The following is a 17,679-nucleotide window of genomic DNA, read 5'->3' as shown; positions in this document are numbered from 1 at the left end:
TCGGCATATCTTACTTTTTCAATAAAAACGTTAATTAAAACAAAACTTTATTGAAGCTTCTATCAATACATCTTTAATACTTAACTGTGTGTGTGTGTGCGTGTGTGTGTGTGTGTGAGACAGAGAGAGAGAGAGTTTATGTTATTTTATTTCCTCTAACACATAAAGCTCTTTAGTGTTTTAGAACCTTTGCACTAGAACCTTTGCACATTTTTTTTCTCTCTGCCTGGGATGTTTCTCCCCACCCCACCCTTGCATTGCATGCTAATTCCTTCTCCTTTAGGTCTCAGTTCAAATGTTACCAGTTTAGAGAGGTTTCCTTGTCAGACATTGTCTCCCAACAGCCATTCTCTGTTTCTTGCCTGATGACAGAACACGCATTTTGTGAGCACAGCTCCAGAAGTTCTTCTTGTTCCCCAGTCCCAGCGGATGAACCTTCATTGTTTTAAGACTGTCATGGTCATCCCTTGGGATTGGGTAAGGGGTGGTTATGTGGCCAAGTTCTAGTGAGTGAGAAGTTGGGGAAGTATGCTGGGATTTCTGGGGAAAATAATTCTCCCTGATAAAAAGGAGCAGCAGGGAGAAGACCTCCATGTGGTTGAGTTAGTTTCGGATGTCTGGAGTTGTAGCAGCCATGTAGAAAACCATGGGAATTGCAGAGAAGCCAACCAAGGTTCCAACATCCTCATAGTTAATTAAATGATCCAACCCTGCTACCACCTATGTCCAGACTTCTTTTAGGTGAGTTAATGAATGTCTTCCCTGCTTACACCATCTTTGGTGAAAAAGTTCCTACTGACCCACTCTCCCTAACCACTCAATTCAAAGGAGATTATGTTTTCCCCACTCCCTGTCTGCAGCTGGTGCTCTCTCTGACCCTTACCGGCTTCTTTTATGACACATATCATGACTTTCAATTTACATATGTACATATGCATATTTATATTCAAATATACTGTGTATATATACATATACATATTTGCCTGTCATTATCTTGTCTCTTTCTCAAGGAATACAAGTTCCTTAAGGACAGGGACTTTTCTGTCTTGTTCACCGTTGTACTCTAGCACCTAGCATGTTGCCTGGCTCAATAAACATCTGTTGAATAAATGAAAAACTGAAGGAATGATGGGATGGATGAACAAACATACCAGTCCTCCCCTGCTAACTGAACATTCCTTGAGGATGGTGTACATGTCCCATATCCTCAAAATGTAAAACACAATACCTGGCACTTAACCTATACATAATAAATCATTGTTAAATTAGTTAATACTGTCTCAGATTGCCAACAGTATCTCTATGTTGTGCAGGCTTCTGGCCTAACCAAAGAGTAGAAGGGAAGGTTTAAAAAAACAGGAAAACCAAAGATGTACAATTGATAGACCAATTTCCATTCCACTGCAGCTGTTTTCCTTTATTCCATTTGGTTATACATATTAGTGAACTTGAACTGATTCATACAACTTTAGGTAACTGGAGTATAATATACTATGATATCTAAGAAAAAAATATTTGTACTCATGCATAATCTCTTATTCTTCATTTCAGTATCTTTCTTATTTTATGTAAGGATTTTAAACTCTGTATATATAAACACTATAAACACTATATTTTCAAAAAAGGAAAAAAAAAAAAAAAAGACAGCTACAAAGGAAGCAGAAGAAACATATACTTCTCTCCCAGGATTTTAAGATTCATGAAATGGTCTAAGTCAGCTCTATTTTAAATTTCAAACAAACGACCACACAAAACCAACCAGGTCCAATAGCAAACTGTCTATTGGTTAACAGTACAAACTCTGGGGATGGACTGACTCAATTCAAAGGCTCCACAACTAAAAATATCAGCAGCCTTCAGCAAATTACTTAACCCTGCTCTGAGCCTCAGTTTCCCCATTTGTAAAACAGAGACACTGATAGTGGATACAACTAGAATTACTGAGGAGATAAATGACATAATAAACCTACAGTACTTAGTGACAGACCCATAGTAAGAGCTCAAAAATGTGAACTGTATTATTTTTATTCAAATGTAAGTTTTTATCACTCATCAAATTTCTCCTCAAATCTAGTATATATTTTTTGTTTATATTTACCTAGAACTCTACTTAGCTGAGAAATTATTCATATTCATGAGACAAATTATCTGTAATTAACTATAATATAACTACATTTTTATGATATAAACTCTCAAGAATATCTTCAACAGTTTACCGATTACTGACCTTGTTAAAAGAATCAATAAACCTTAGATGACTCTTCCCAATATTTATTGCAGTCAGCCAGCAGCATCATGGCCAAGCGAGGAGGTAGCTAGCACAGTCAAGTTCGAGGAAGTAGTCAGCATGCCCAAAGATTGGTTACTTACAGGGGAATTGAGCAAGTAAGTAAATATATTGAGGGTAATATAAGCCAGGTTTCTCACTGTTAGAGAAGGAAGTTACAAATATAAAAAGGGGAACCTTGTGGTGTTTGACAGGAATTGAAGGTATTGGTGTGAACACATGGCTTTCAACAGATTAAAAAAAAATTAGAGATATATAGTTGTGAGTGTGTGCATTTATATGTGTGTGTGAGTATATAGTGATAGCTCATTAGCAGTGAATACACATAGTGTCCAGATCTTGGTTTCTAAACACCAAACTCCACTAAAAGGAAGCAGAGCTCCTTGGAGAAATGGCTGGTTCCAGGGCTGGGGCATGGAAAGTACAAGATGAGAATGGTACATCTTGTTATGTTACAAAGTAAGGAAATACTCAAAGAATGATGGGAACATGTCAAAAGGACAGAGAACCCAGTCTGGAGGGGGTACCACTGGGCAAATCTGGGACAAACTGAGCATCAAATAAATAATGATGGTAATGGATCATAACCCATTGAACAAAATAGGAATCCATGGATGCATAATGATATAAATAAATGAATTAATGGGAAAGTGGAGGGAAGAGAAAGTGCTTCTCTACGTCAACTATAAATGTAGAGAGAGTGATGGGATCAGAAAAATCACCATTTGACAACCACCATAGTAACAATTGATTCAAACAAGAATCATCAATAGATGCTAAAAATATCAGAGGAGTTTTGTAGAGGACTGAGATATCCACCTGGTTTCAAAGCATCTTCCCATTAGATACCTACTAATTACAAAAGGGATAGTAATAACTTCATAGTGAAGGAAACATGCAGACACCACCTTAACCAAGTGATCAAAGGCAACAACGCCTTGGGGCTTCCCTGGTGGCGCAGTGGTTAAGAATCTGACTGCTAATGCAGGGGACACGGGTTCGAGCCCTGGTCTGGGAAGATCCCACATGCTGCGGAGCAACTCAGCCCGTGCACCACAACTACTGAGCCTGTGCTCTAGAGCCTGAGAGCCACAACTACTGAAGCCCACGTGCCTAGAACTCATGCTCCACAAGAAGAGAAGCCACCGCAATGAGAAGCCAGTGCACTGCAATGAAGAGTAGCCCCCGCTCACTACAACTAGAGAAAGCCCGTGCGCAGCAACAAAGACCCAATGCAGCCAAAAATAAATAAATATATAAATATATAAATAAATCTTGTTTTTAAAAAAAGGGCAACAATGCCAATTATGGGATAAATCAGCATGGCGTGCCACACGATGAGGATAGTTCACTTCTGTGACATTCCTGCCAAAATGCTTGACTTAAATCTGATCACGTGGAAACGTCAGACAAATCCAAGATGAGAAGCAGTCTACAAAGTCACTGGCCTGTGCTTTTAAAACCTATTCAGGTTGTGACAGATAAGGAAAGACTTAGGAACTGTTCCAGATTGAAGGAGACTAAAGAGACATGGCAAACATATGTAACACATGATCCTGTACATTATTGGGACAACTGGCAGAATTTGAATAGCGTTTGCGGATTAGATGATAGTATTACATCAATGTGAAATCAAAATTCTTCATTTTGATGGTTATGTGGAGGAGATCTTCCTTATTTTTAGGAAATACACACTGAAGTATTTAGGGGTAATTGGGCATCACATCTGCAAACTTTCAGAAGAGAAAGAAAATATAAAGTAAATGTGATAAAGTATCAACAAGAGGGGAAATTGGTAAATGACATACAGGAATTCTTTGCACTCTTTTTAAAAAATTTTATTTATTTATTTATTACTTATTTTTGGCTGCGTTGGGTCTTCGTTGCTGGACACAGGCTTTCTCTAGTTGCGGCAAGCAGGGGCTACTCTTCATTGCGGTGCGTGGACTTCTCATTGCGGTGGCTTCTCTTGTTGTGGAGCACGGGCTCTAGGCACGCAGGCTCAGTAGTTGTGGCGCACGGGCTTAGTTGTTCCGCAGCATGTGGGATCTTCCCGGACCAGGGCTCAAACCTGTGTCCCCTGCATTGGCAGGCGGATTCTTAACCACTGCACCACCAGGGAAGCCCTGCACTCTTCTTTATACTTTTCTGTTAGTGAAATTATTTCAACAATTTAAAAAACATAGTTAGATACAGTTCACACTACAGTCGAAGCCTTATGACAATTTTTTATATAACAGTAGGGATAAAGATCAAACCAGGTTTAATAATTTGTTAATTTGTTAATATGTGCTGACCAGAGTTATGACTCCAAGGTCATTTCCAGTCATTCTCTAATAAAACTACAGAGGACAGTGACATTGAAACATACACTACAATACATTCAGAAGGATAGTGGTGACATTACTTCTGGGTCCCTTGTGAGTCTTATTGAGCTGGCCAAAACGTGACTTAGGTTTCTAAGTAAAAATAAAAGACACATTTTTCATTTTCACCAAGAACTTTATTGAACAACGTATTCACCTTTTTGTTCCACTACCTTCTGCCATTTTTCAGGCAACTTCATAATTCCATCTTCCCCGAACTTTTTATCTTTTTGAGCAAAGAACTGTTCCAGGTGCCTTTTACAGTCTTCCAGGGAATTGAAATTTTTTCCATTAAGAGAATTTTGTAAAGACCGAAATAAATGGACATTCGAAGGTACAATGTTTGGTGAATACAGCCGATGAATCAGAACTTCCCAGCCAAGCTGTAACAGTTTTTGCCTGGTCATCAAAGAAACATGCAGTCTTGCATTAACCTGATGAAGATTATGTGTTTTCTGTTGACTAATTCCAGACGCTTTTCGTCAAGTGCTGCTTTCAGTTGGTCTAATTAGGAGCAGTACTTGTTGGAATTAATCATTTGGTTTTCCAGAAGGAGCTCATAATAGAGAACTGCCTTCCAATCCCACCATATACACAACATCACCTTCTTTGGATGAAGACTGGCTTTTGGTGTGGTTGGGGGTGGTTCATTTCACTTGCCCCACAATCTCTTCCATTCCACATTACTGTACAGTACCCACTTTTCATCGCCCTTCACAATTTGTTTTAAAAATGGAATGTTTTCATTACATTTAAGTAGAGAATCACGTGCGGAAATATGGTCAAGAAGGTTTTCTTTGCTTAACTTATGCAGAACCCAAACATCAAAGCAATTCACATAACCAAGCTGGTGCAAATGATTTTCAATGCTTGATTTGGATATTTTGAATATGTTGGCTATCTCCTGTGTAGTATAACGTTGATTGTTCTCAATTAATGTCCCGATGTGATTGTTATCAACTTCAACTGGTCTACCTGACCGTGAAGCACCATGCAGCGAGAAATCTCCAGATTTCACAAAACTTCACAAACTAGTTTTGACACGTTTGATCAGTCATAGCACCTTCTCCATACACTGTATAAATCTCTTTTTGTGTTCCAGTTGCACTTTTACCTTTCTTGAAATAATAAAGCATAATATGCCAAAAATGTTGCTTTTTTCTTCCATCTTCAATATTAAAATGGCTACACAAAAATTCACCAATTTTGATAAGTTTTTTTCTAAATGCATGCTGATATGACAGTTGTCACAATACAATCTAACAAAATTGTTTCAAATGAAGTTAAAGACAACTAAGCGCCACTAGACCCATCTTATGGAAAACACCAAACGAACTTTTTGGCCAACTAAATAGTTGGAAGAAACTGGGGAAGACTCACTGCTCAGTAGGCCTCCTGGAACCCAAAGGAACCAAAGTCTTGACAAGACAGGCTAAAGACCAGGGACCTGGAGAAGTTTCCTTCGCCTGAGGAACTTTAGGATGCAGTTTGGATTAAAGTAGAATTCAGTAAATACCAGTTTAAAAAAAATTTACTGGAGGGTGATGTACTTACAGAAATGCATATAAATTATAAGTGTAGAGCTCGCCAGATTATGCCAAAGTGGACCCCCTGTGTAACCACCACCCAGCTATGAACTGGAGACAGCCAGAAGCTCCTCTCCACACCTTCTCCAATCATTACTGCTTCCCAGAGATTCTCTGACTTACTGCACCAGAGATTTGTTTTACCAGTTCTAATAATACTTTCAACTGCTCAGGGGTTTCAGCATTAAATTTTACTTTTAAAATTCAATTTTCTTTTGTTTTTCTGCATACAAATAATTCACACCCAAGGTAGAAATTCTGAACATTCACTATGTCTTTTAAAGCTTTAATAAATGGCATAGTTCAGTTCTGGAAAAGCCATTTAACAAGGATGAATTTCACAGCTCAACTTTAAAAGTTCTTTCCCTTGGCAGTCACTCTGGAAAGAAAAGACTCCATTAGCCAATTCATACTCATTCCATAAAGTTATTAGACATCTACAATGGGCCATAGTAATATACTAAGGTCTTAGTAGCATAAGGAAATTATTCTGTTCCCACGTGACAACATCAGCTAAATGAAGTTAAAATGAGCCATTGCCTACTTAAACACAAGTTAAACATAATTACTGGTTTCAAACTCAGCCTAAGTAACCAAGTATTATTTGCAGTCAGTGACTCTTGACTAACAGCCACTACCACTAATTAACGTAGTAAAGATGAAAATGGCAAAATTGGACAACTGGTCACAGCAGAAGGGTGTTCCCACATATGAATCCCTCCTGGTTCTCTGCTTCTCCTAGGAAGGGTTAAGACAAAGCCCCATAAACTTTTGAGCAAATATAAAGGCAAGAGTCAGAAAAAGAATCCTATCTGGTAGTACACCACCAAGAGAGTGAACAAACCATATGATTTTTCAAGGTTAACTGTTAGCCAGAAAGATTCATAACAGTCTTCAACAACAGTAGAGACAATATCTTGTATAAATCTATTTGTCCTAAGATCCAGTGAAGGCTCTCTAGCTACGTATATCCTGCTCGAAGCCTCATTCTGCAGCTATACAGCCATATTCACAGAACATCTAACCAATGCCCATCAATGAAGAAGTACAATCTGTAAAAAAATCTGGCTCCCTAGATCTACCAGGCAGTTAAATACATCCTTGGCAACTATTTTGAGCAGCTGAAATTCTAAGGACCATACTTTTTTTTTTTTTTTAATTTGGGAATGAGACTTAGGTGAAAGATAAGTCAGGTCTAAAAGAAACGCATTCCTGCTTCGTGAGAATCTGACCGAAGTACTATAGGGAATCCTAGGGGAAAGAAATACAGTAGTGAACGCTGCTGACCTCCAGTGCTGAATAGAAGAATTACATGTCCCACTCAAAAGACCCAAAGGGCAGAGGCCTGGCACCAAAAAACCTCTGAGTGGCTGGTCACTGATTTCCCCGGTGTGAGGGCAAAAAGGAGCAAAGTTTAAATCTTTTACATTCATTGTGATCATTGCTATGTTTTGATGTACTGTTATCATCTCATATATATGTATTTTTTCTGTTTACCATGCTTTTTCTTTGCTTCTCTTATACCCTGCCTTCTGTTCAATGAATAGTTTTATTTCCCTTTGACTGACTTGGAGTTATATTTACATTCCTTTTATACTCTAAATAAAAATTTCTAACAAAATCCTAAATTATTCACCTTCTTATCTTCCTCCTAAATAAGACCTTAGTCCTCCTTCTGAATCAGGGGTGGGCATTATTGCCCTAAGGGTTGGTTCATTTGCTCATGATGTGCTTATTCAATAACCGCATTTTTATTTTCTAGGATTTCTAACTGGTTCTTTAAATATCTACCTTTACCATTTCATTTCTGACCACTTTTATTTCACAATTTCTTATTCTTCTAGAAAGAAAAGGTATCCTTCCTTTATGTCTTTGAGTGTTCTAAACATATTTTAGGGTTTTTTTTAACTTTATTTTTTGGCCACACCACGAGGCATGTGGGTTCTTAGTTCCCCGATCAGTGATTGAACCCACACCCCCTGCACTGGAAGTGCAGAGTCATAGCCACTGGACTGCCGGGGAAGTCCCTGAACATATTTATTTTAAAGTTATTATTAGTTCGCTCCATTATTTTCATTTCAACTACAGTGAATTCATCTCCTGATGCAGATTTTGTTGGTTACCTTTCTTTTGGCTAGGTTTTCTTGTATGTTTTGGAAGCTTAACTTCTAAGCTTTTCATGAATGGAAAAAGTTTCCCCATACATGTTATCTTTCCTTCCCTCATGGTTTTGTGGTAACCTCTACCCAATTCTCCAGGAACGCCAACCAGAAACAAGTCTTACATTAGTAATCTGAGACTCTGTTTGCACCATGAAATTTGGGAGACAGGAGTTTCCAGGCACTAAGTGAGAGGGTAGCTGGACTTAGGTCTGGATTCAATGTTGTGTCTGCTTCCTAAGTATTCAACTTCATATAAACTATGTCTTCATGCACAGATGGGATGTAGTTTTTTTCAATCTCTGTTGAGTTTAGGGAGCCCTACCTAAATTCCTAATTGCAAGCAGCAATCCAGGCCCCAGTTAGCCACATTCCATGGTTCTACCCACCCCTTCAATCTGTTACCTTTTAAGTTACAAACTCCAGACTGCCTCTATTTCTGGATCCATAGCCCAGCAAGATTACAGCTCCTTGTTCCTGGTCAACAAAAGAGTTTATCTTGTTTTTGAATATGGATATGTAATTTCAATCTTTTCTTGTTAATTCTACCATGTGTTTGGAGCAAAGGGATTGGCATCAAAGTGTGTACTATCTTGACCAGAAGTCAGTTTCATTCACTTTTCTGAAAAAGCCTATATGTTGGTCCTTTGGCAGTACCATGGTTAACAGTGATGGCTAAAAAGCAGCCTGGGAGCTACACATTCTCTTTCTAGTTTTACCAATAAATATTTTATAAGGTTGCGGATAACTGACTTGTACAATTTGGCCAATGACATTAACTAGAGCTTCTGTCAGAAATAATTGATTTTATAACTGTGTTTACTGCATATCTAAACACGTGATACTTCATTACCCAAATTCCCCTATCTTTGCACTTTGAGGTCCAAAAAATTAACCCATGGGAAGTCAACAAATAAATAAACTACATTCATGCTTTGATGTTGCAATGACACCAAACTTAAAATATTGGTGCAAAGGACAGGGATAAGATTCAAATTTACCCAAAATAATTTATCTATAGTTAAGAATTATAAAAATTATATTAAGGATTTACCAGCTTTTTAAAAGTATGATATTTGTTTTGTGACTGTGCTGAATAAAAGGAGTCTTATAGAGGTGCACCCCGGAATTTTTACAGATGAAATGGTATAATCTGATTAAAAGAATCTGGGGTGGTGGACATTGGCTGATGGGGATTTATAGATGAAGCAGATTTGGCCTTGAGTTAATAATTGTTAAAACTAGGTGGGAAAGATGGGGACTATGGGTGTTCATTGTACTGACAGGAACTATGCAGGTGCAGGTCTGGAATTTTAACCTACACAAGCTAAACTGGTAGCTACCCTATTACTGTTCCATTGATGATGGCAGAAGACACAAGCCCCCGGGTCAGACACAAAGGATGTTAATCACAGCAAAAGCAGTTGCCAGACATTCATATTGGTTTGCAACAGTTCTCCTGCCCCAAGTTTCCTGGGTGTGACACAAAGGGCTGACCACCTTTGTCTGCTCACATAATGGATTTCATTACCAGAGAGGAACACTGAGCTTGGTAGATTCAGTTTTTATAGCAAGTGGAAGCTAAGTCTGCCCTTTGTCATGGGGGAGGTAATACTTCTTCCCTCAAGGTTGCTTGCTGAAAACACAATCCTGAGAAATAGCCCAGGTAAAGAGCAGTCAGGGCCTTGCACTCTTGATATACCCAACAAGAACTTGCAGGGGCACTCAGGGTCCATGGCAGATTGCCTCACCTAACACACACTATCTCTTTACTTGTGTATGTTTGAAATTATTCATAATAGAAAGTAAATTTTAAAAAGAAATGTACATCTGAGTTGAATATATTTGAAAAGGTATGCACAGCTGCCAGCATAGGTGTGTTAACAGCTACCATTATAACCACATTTCTTTCTCAGAAGCCCTACATATTCCAAATACTTCATTTCTACTTTTTATTATCATGAAAGGAATGCATACTTTTGGCTCCCCAAAAGCAAACCACATAGAAGAGTATTAACTGAAAACTGAGAGACTCTGACCTAGCTGTACAGTTAAGAATTCTGATATATCCTTTCAGAAATGTCCTGTGCTTACATAAGCATATGTATAAACATGTTTTTTTAAAAAATGCCACTTGGTGGAATCTAAAGAAATGGTACAAATCAACTTATTTGCAAAACGGAAACAGAGTCACAGATGTAGAGAGCAGACTTACGGTTGCCAAGGGGGAAAGTGGCGGGGAGGGATGAATTGGGATACTGACATATACAAACTACTATGTAATATAAAAGAGATAACTAATAAGAACCTACTGTATAGCACAGGGAACTCAACACTCTGTAATGACCTATAATGGGAAAAGAATCTAAAAAAGAGTAGATATGTGTATGTGTATAGCTGATTCACTGTGCTGCACAGCAGAAACTGACACAGCATTGTAAATCAACTATACTCCAATAAAAATTGATAAAAAGATAAAAATAAAAAATGCACTTGAGGACTTCCCTGGTGGTGCAGTGTTAAGAATCCACCTGCCAATGCAGAGGACACGGGTTCGAGCCCTGGTCTGGGAAGATCCCACATGCCGCGGAGCAACTAAGTCCATGCGCCACAACTACTGAGCCTACGCTCTAGAGCCCGCGTGCCTAGAGCCCATGCTCCGCTACAAGAGACGCCACTGAGATGAGAAGCCCGAGCACTGCATCGAAGAGTAGCCCTCGCTTGCCACAACTAGAGAAAGCCCAAGCACAGCAACAAAGACCCAACACACCCAAAAAAAAAAAAAAAAAGTACTTGGAATCATAAACGTACTGGTTATAGCAGTTGCTTTTTTTACTCGACATTTCCTGTATATTTTCCATGTCTGTACACTAGATCTAACTCATCCTTTTAAACTGCTGCTTCCTCCTTCATTTAATTAATGTTATTATGGACTGAATTGTGTCCATATGTTTAAATTTATATGTTGAATACCTAACCTTCAATGTGACTGTGTTTGGAGATGGGGCCTTTAGGGAGGTAACTGAGGTTAAATGAGGGCCTATGATTGGGGCCCTAATATGATAGGACTGGTGTCCTTACATGAGGAAGCAACACCGGAGACCTCTCTCTCTCCAAGCAACCACAGAAGAAAAACCATGTGAGGACACTGTCTACAGGTTTTGAGTAGAGGTCTCACCAGAAACCAACTCTGATGGCACATTGATCTTGGACCCATAGGCTCCAGAACTATGAGAAAATAAATTTCTGTTGTTTAAGTCACCCAGTCTTTGGTACTTTGCTCTGACAGCCCAAGCAGACTAATACAGATTTTTTTTTTTTTTTTTTTTTTTTGGGCCGTGCCGCACAGCATGTGGGATCTTAGTTCCCCAACCAGGGATTGAACCTGCGCCCCCTGCATTGGAAGTGTGGAGTCTTAACCACTGGACCGCCAGGGAAGTCCCAAATATATTCTATTTCATTCAATTAGTCTCCTAATAAGAGATGTGTAGGGTTTTTTTTAACATTAAATATAAGGCACCAATGATTTTCTCACACATTCATGATGATGGTTAGATACACTCTTAGAAATGAAATGTGTCAAAGGGCACGCACATCTTAAATCTGATACTGCCAAACCACCCTTTAAAAAAGTACTACCAATTTCTGTCCCCCCAATAGGACTGCTTGTTTCCCTAAACTGGAACCAGCCTCCCAGGTGAAAGTGCTCACTCATTCAACAACACTTATTCAGTACTTATTTCTAAATAGGACCAGGCACTGTGCAATTTTCTTAGGATACAGTGGTGAACAAAGGATTAAGTTCTCGCTCTCAAGGATCTGTATTCCAGGGAGAAACAGTTGGTAAGTAAGAATACACACATAAATCCACAAGGTCTGGGAAGCTGTCTCTGAGATAACATCTGAGCAGAGACCCAGATGGAAAAAGAAAACAAATCTTACCAATACTTGAAGAAAGAATGCTAAGAGTGTTTCATGGTTTTAATTGTCTTTTAAAAATAAGCAAAGTTGGGGGACTTCCCTGGCAGTTTGGTGGTTAAGACTCCGCACTTCCAGTGCAGGAGCGTGTTCTATCCCTGTTCAGGGAACTATGATCCCACACGCCACACAGAGTGGCCAAAAACAAAAAACAAAAACCAAAAAACCCGCAAAGTTGGAGTTCCCTGGTGGGCTAGTGGTTAGGATTTGGTGCTTTCACTGCCATGGCCTGGGTTCAGTCCACGGTCCACGGTCGGGAAACTGAGATCCTGCAAGCCTGAGAGGCGCGGCCAAAAAGAAAAAAAAGCAAAGTTGCAATTCTATTCTTCAGTATACACCAAAAGAATTGAAAACAAACAGGTATTCAAATACTTGTACACCAATGTTCACAGCAGCACTATTCTCAATAGGGCTACCACACACGGAAGAATAAACTGCTAATAGAAGCTCAAAGTAGCGCCTTGAAGAATGAGTAGGAAACATCAGAAGAAGTGGAGAAGTTTCTAGACATAGATGTTAGCAAAGAATGAAATCTAGGGACTGGACAGGGATGAGAAAAATAAGGCAGTTAAAGTAATGACTAGGAAATAAGAGATGAAATATATGGGAGGGAAGGGAAAAGATAGACACTAACTGGCACTCACTTTGATATAAAATGGATCATTCTATCAGCCTCACCAGATACAGCCATTCATTAAGAAGAGTCCAAGGTTCAAGAATAGGAAAAGACCTTCAGGGACAAAACTAAAAACATAAAATGTTCAAGAAGGAAAAAGTTTAGAATGTTCTACTTGTGCCTCTTGCAGCGCCACCTCTAGCTTTTGATTTAAGACTTACTTGCATGCTTTTCTCATCCTCTCTTGCAGATTAGAACTTCCTTTGGAGCAGAGGCCACGTCTTTATCACTTAACATTCACAACAGCACTTCAAACACAATCTGAATGAGGCTGAATCTATCATCTCCAACTTAATCATATTAACAGTGCATAATCCCTCCAGTCACTCGGGTACAGTCAGGTCTCCACATACCTGTGGCCAGGGACCAGCCTGGAGCTCTACAATCACCCTCTCCTTATCTTTCTTGTCTTTTTCACCGCTGAGCACAGTTCAACCCCTCATTACACTCATCTAATTAGTATCCTAGCTAATATTTTCCCAGCCAACTCTACCCTCACACTTCCAGAATAACGTCCCTAAAATACAATATTTTACTCTCCTACTTAGAACCATAAAAATGTCTTACAAAAAATAATTGATTAAAAATAAAGTCAAAATCCTAGCGTAGCATTCCTGACTCTGCTTTTTCTGCTCTATCTCCTCTAAAGAACATTCACATACCCAGCCCTCTCCTCACACTGAACTATTGAATAGTTTTAGGATTTGCCCTTTGTTCCACCTGGATGCCTTTGCTCACATGGTTCTCTCTGCCCCTGGAATACTTTATACTTCCTCCCCAGCATTTATAACTTTCTTTTTGCTTTACGCAGGTTTTCATCTTCTCTACTAGGCCGTAAGCCCCTTGGGGGCAGGGTCTTTGCATCCTCCACACCTGCCTATCAACTGGTATATATCAATATGCGTGCAGGGGTCATCCCCACACGTCATAGCACCACGCCCTGCTCAAAATAGAGAATAATTATTTAAATGAATGATGGTCCATGCTCACCTCCCTCACCCTTCTGTCCAACGCAGAAAGTAAATAATACTTGTTGAATTTAATTGGACAAAAATGAAGGGATATGGCCACATCTTAAAAGCATATTCTAGGTCTTTCCAGCTGTAAAATCCTGACCCAGCTTCCGAGGTATCCCCCACCGAGATCTCTCCTTTTGAAGTTGGATTCCACTGAACGCACACAGGAGCCTCACCTGGAGGACTGTTGCATATAACGGGGATAAGGCCCTTTCTCACTTCTGAGACGCGAGAGCGGAGGGGGAGGGGGCGGGACCTTCAGACCCGCCCAGCAGCACTCCGAGCTGCAAGTGCCACCTTGTCCTTTTCCTAACGTTGTACCGTTTACAATGCGCCATCACGTAGATTTCATCCTCGTAACAATCTCGTGAGGCAGAAATTCTCATCTCCCTAAAGAAACAAAATCAGAGGGGAGATGGAGAAGAGAAGAGGCGTGGCAACGAGCCGCGGCGAGGAAGGCGGGTGGAAGCCCGGGGCGCGAGCTGGATTTCGTTCCTGGCTCAGCCCTGATCCGGCCTGCTCACTCGCAGCGGGAGGAGCGGGTCACGCGCGCAGACGACCTGAAGGCCCTGCCACTCTCACACTCCGGATGCTAACCCTCTGCGACAGCCCAGCTGCTCAGACTCGCACCCTCGGCACCCCCAGGGCCCCCCGCGCGCCCGCCCCATTCGCGACCCTGCCGGAAGTCCCGCCTCGCCCGCCGCGGCCGTCCCCCATTGGGCCCCGCGCCGGGGTCTCGCCGCCGGTTGGCTGCTCGGCGGCGTGAGCCCTGGGCGGCCACTGCGGACCCCACGCAAGGGACCACATCGAGACCCGCGGAGACACGGGGTCCAGCGCGGGAGGCGGGGCTGGGGCCGCGGGGCGGGGAGCGCCGCCGGCCGGCGGGACTTCCGCCACGGGACCCGGAAGGGGCCGCGCCGCCGCTGGTGGGAGTTGTAGTCCGGCCGTGGTTGGGGGGGGCCCGCGGCTCATGCGCGGTGCACCGAGGCTTGTTTCACATCTGTAACAACAGGTGAATTGGGCTTTTGATTCTCCCTTTTCGTGCCCCATTGAGGAGCTTCCCGCGGCCGGGGGTGGTCAGCGCGAGGAGGGGTCCGGGTCCGACCGCCGGCTTGGCGGAGAGTGGGGCGGAGAAGCGGGCGGGCCGAAGGAGCAGGCCGGGCATCCGAGGCCTGCCCGGGAAGCCGGCCGGGCCGAGCCGTGAGCAACCAGGCCTCGGCCTGCCGTTGCCATGGAGCCGGGGCGGGGGCGGGGGCGGGGGCCAGACCGGTCCGCCAGGGCGGGCCTCGTAGCCAGGGGCTCCGCGGGGGCCGCGGGAGAGGCCGCTTCATTGGCGCAACGACGCCTCCGCCTCAGGGGATGCTCTGTTTCCCGAGGCAGGGCCTGGAGGAAGCCCCCGGAGTGCCCTGGGACCTTTGTCTGCCCCCGTGCCGCCTGGACCGTTCGTCCACAAAGAGGCCTGGTGCATTCTGGACCCCCTGGTTTGCCCCCTTTTGCACCGACCTTGTCACTGGGGGAGGCCAAGGGGTGAGGTGTTCTTTGTTTGATGGTGGTGACTTGCCCCATTTCGCAGGGGAAGACCTAATGCATGTTGGGTCCTTTGTTTGCAGTGAACTGGAGTCCCAGGGGTCCTCAGAGCCCCTGAGCCAGGAGTATGGCGTTAGCATGCTGTCTAATTAGTCATCGTAGAGCAACACTGGTCACCTTAATTGTGATTTTGCAAGGCAGAGGTTGTCCACTTTGCAACCCCCATCCACAGGGGTTTGTCATACGCTTAGCAAGTGGACTGCAGATAGCCACTTGCAGATTCTCAACCTGTTTTTGGTTGCAACTTACTGGCCAGAGCGAAATGAGACTTTGATAGTTTCCCTTGCAGTTTCTTTAAAGGCGGTAATCCCGCCGTCATTGTGGGTCTTGACTACATTTTATAATTTACACTTAAATTTTGGAGTCTTGGAGTTTCCAGGAGGGAGAATTTTTTTTCCTGATGTAGTATTTGGGATTTATATAGTGGTCTTTATTTATGTAGCTGTTTTAGGTGCAGGAAGTACATCCTTTGCTGCATTTTCTTCCTATGTAGGTTGTCCCTTTACCCAAAAGATACTTACTCTCAAAGTGTTTTAATTTATGGAATTGTGGTCCAGAGTTTATCAAAGTTCTTTCCTCTTTCAACCTTTGAAGATGTCAGTATAAAATATTATTTCAAAGAATGAATAGGCAACAGCATGATATCATGGAAATAAGTGGTATAGTATAAGCATGGAAAACTTTGGAGCTCAGTACCTTAACTGCAGGTTTGCATTCTGCCCTGGGCAGTTATAGCATCTTGGGCAAGTTGTGTAAACTCCTCTGGGAAAATCTGCTTCAATTTCCTTCTCTGGGAAGGATATTTCTTACCTCACTGGGTAGTTGCATAGGTTAAGTGAGATGAAGTCTGTGGAAGTACTTTGTAAACTATAAAAATGGTACTTAGCATTTAATTTTGTTATTTTCCCAATCTGGAAGAGCTTCTTTATCTACCTTAGATAGATTCATATTATAGTCAGATGGGAGTAGAACTCAAAACTGAAGTAAGTTTTGCTCTGGGCTTGGAGAAAATGCTTTTGGGACTACACATCCCTCTTCACCATGACATATCTTTCTTGGTATCTTACAGGTGCGGATGTAGGGCAGCTCACAATTTGATGGGTATAGAGTGGGTCATGGCAGGTCCTGAAGTGAGGCCAAAGTGTACTGTGTGTGTTTCATGCCACTAACATAACTTGTCCTTGTTGTCAGAGTTAGTAGATGAATTTCAGTGGTCCGGAGCAACTGTCTTTCCCTGCGGGGGCCGTCACTTTAGTGACCCAGCATTGTACTTCCCAGGAGGAGGCCCAGCCTCGTGATGAGGAATAGCAAAGAGAGAATTCAGCTCCAGTTCAAAAGCCCACAAAATCTGAGACTGTCACTGCTCTTGTAAGGTAAGTTGATTTATCCATGCACACAAAGCAGTGGTGGGTCTCATGCCCAGCCACACTGTAAAGCAAAAGGCATGTATTGAATCCATTTGTGACTGTCTTGGAAGAAGGGCATCATTTTAAGTTATACCCTCTCTCTGTCCTTGAATCATCTCATAGTGACTCTGTCTGGAGTTAGGTTTCATTATGCAAGAAATCTCGACATAATATTATTTAACTTATCTCTAGATTATTTTAGAGAAACTCTAAACCATAAAGGTTTCTAACATAATACTGTATAACCAGGAAGGCGGTTTTCTTTTAGATCTCTTATGAAATTTTCTAGAGCTCTGTAAAATATCTCTAAAAGATCCTATCTTGAATCTCATAGTATATTTTTTAAGACTGATACATGAAAAGATAGTGTTATATGAGCCTTGGTTGGCGTGGAGAGGATCAGGGGCTTTTTAAAAAAGCAAAACCAAGAGTCTGTTTACGAGCAAATGAACTTAAAACTTCTTAGCAAGAAAGTATTGTTTCTTAAATAATAATCGCTTAGATGTTTTAGATTTTATAATATTCAGAGTTTCTTTAAAATTAGAATCTCAAATTACGCCCCTTTTCTTTTAATTTGGATAGAAGGAGTCTATAGAATGTAACTTATTAAAGTAAATT

General features: G+C 41.5%; 1 protein-coding gene and 1 long non-coding RNA gene across 6 annotated transcripts in view; one reads left to right on the top strand and one right to left on the bottom strand.

The window, feature by feature from the left end:
- Positions 1-4,109: 4,109 nt before the first annotated feature.
- LOC137773889 (uncharacterized) lies at positions 4,110-14,696 on the bottom strand. The gene is made up of 2 exons (XR_011075745.1): positions 14,245-14,696; positions 4,110-4,435 (listed from the first exon to the last, which is right to left on the bottom strand). It is a non-coding gene; the product is annotated as an uncharacterized lncRNA (long non-coding RNA).
- A 276-nt stretch (positions 14,697-14,972) lies between these two features.
- Positions 14,973-17,679, top strand: part of DHX30 (DExH-box helicase 30) — a 31,058-nt gene continuing 28,351 nt past the window's right edge. For 3 of the 5 annotated variants that reach the window (XM_068559024.1, XM_068559025.1, XM_068559021.1), the window contains exons 1-2: positions 14,973-15,080; positions 16,847-17,028. The gene's annotated coding sequence lies outside the window, so the exon portion shown is untranslated. Of the gene's footprint in view, positions 15,081-15,573; positions 15,596-16,846; positions 17,029-17,679 lie in introns of those variants that run through there. The other 2 variants (XM_068559022.1, XM_068559023.1) reach the window with 2 other exon arrangements.

The sequence above is a fragment of the Eschrichtius robustus genome, chromosome 12, assembly GCF_028021215.1.
Source record: "Eschrichtius robustus isolate mEscRob2 chromosome 12, mEscRob2.pri, whole genome shotgun sequence".
NCBI classification, from domain to species: Eukaryota; Metazoa; Chordata; class Mammalia; order Artiodactyla; family Eschrichtiidae; genus Eschrichtius; species Eschrichtius robustus.
Note: the sequence above shows the minus strand (reverse complement) of the source record. Positions and strands in the feature narration are given on the sequence as shown.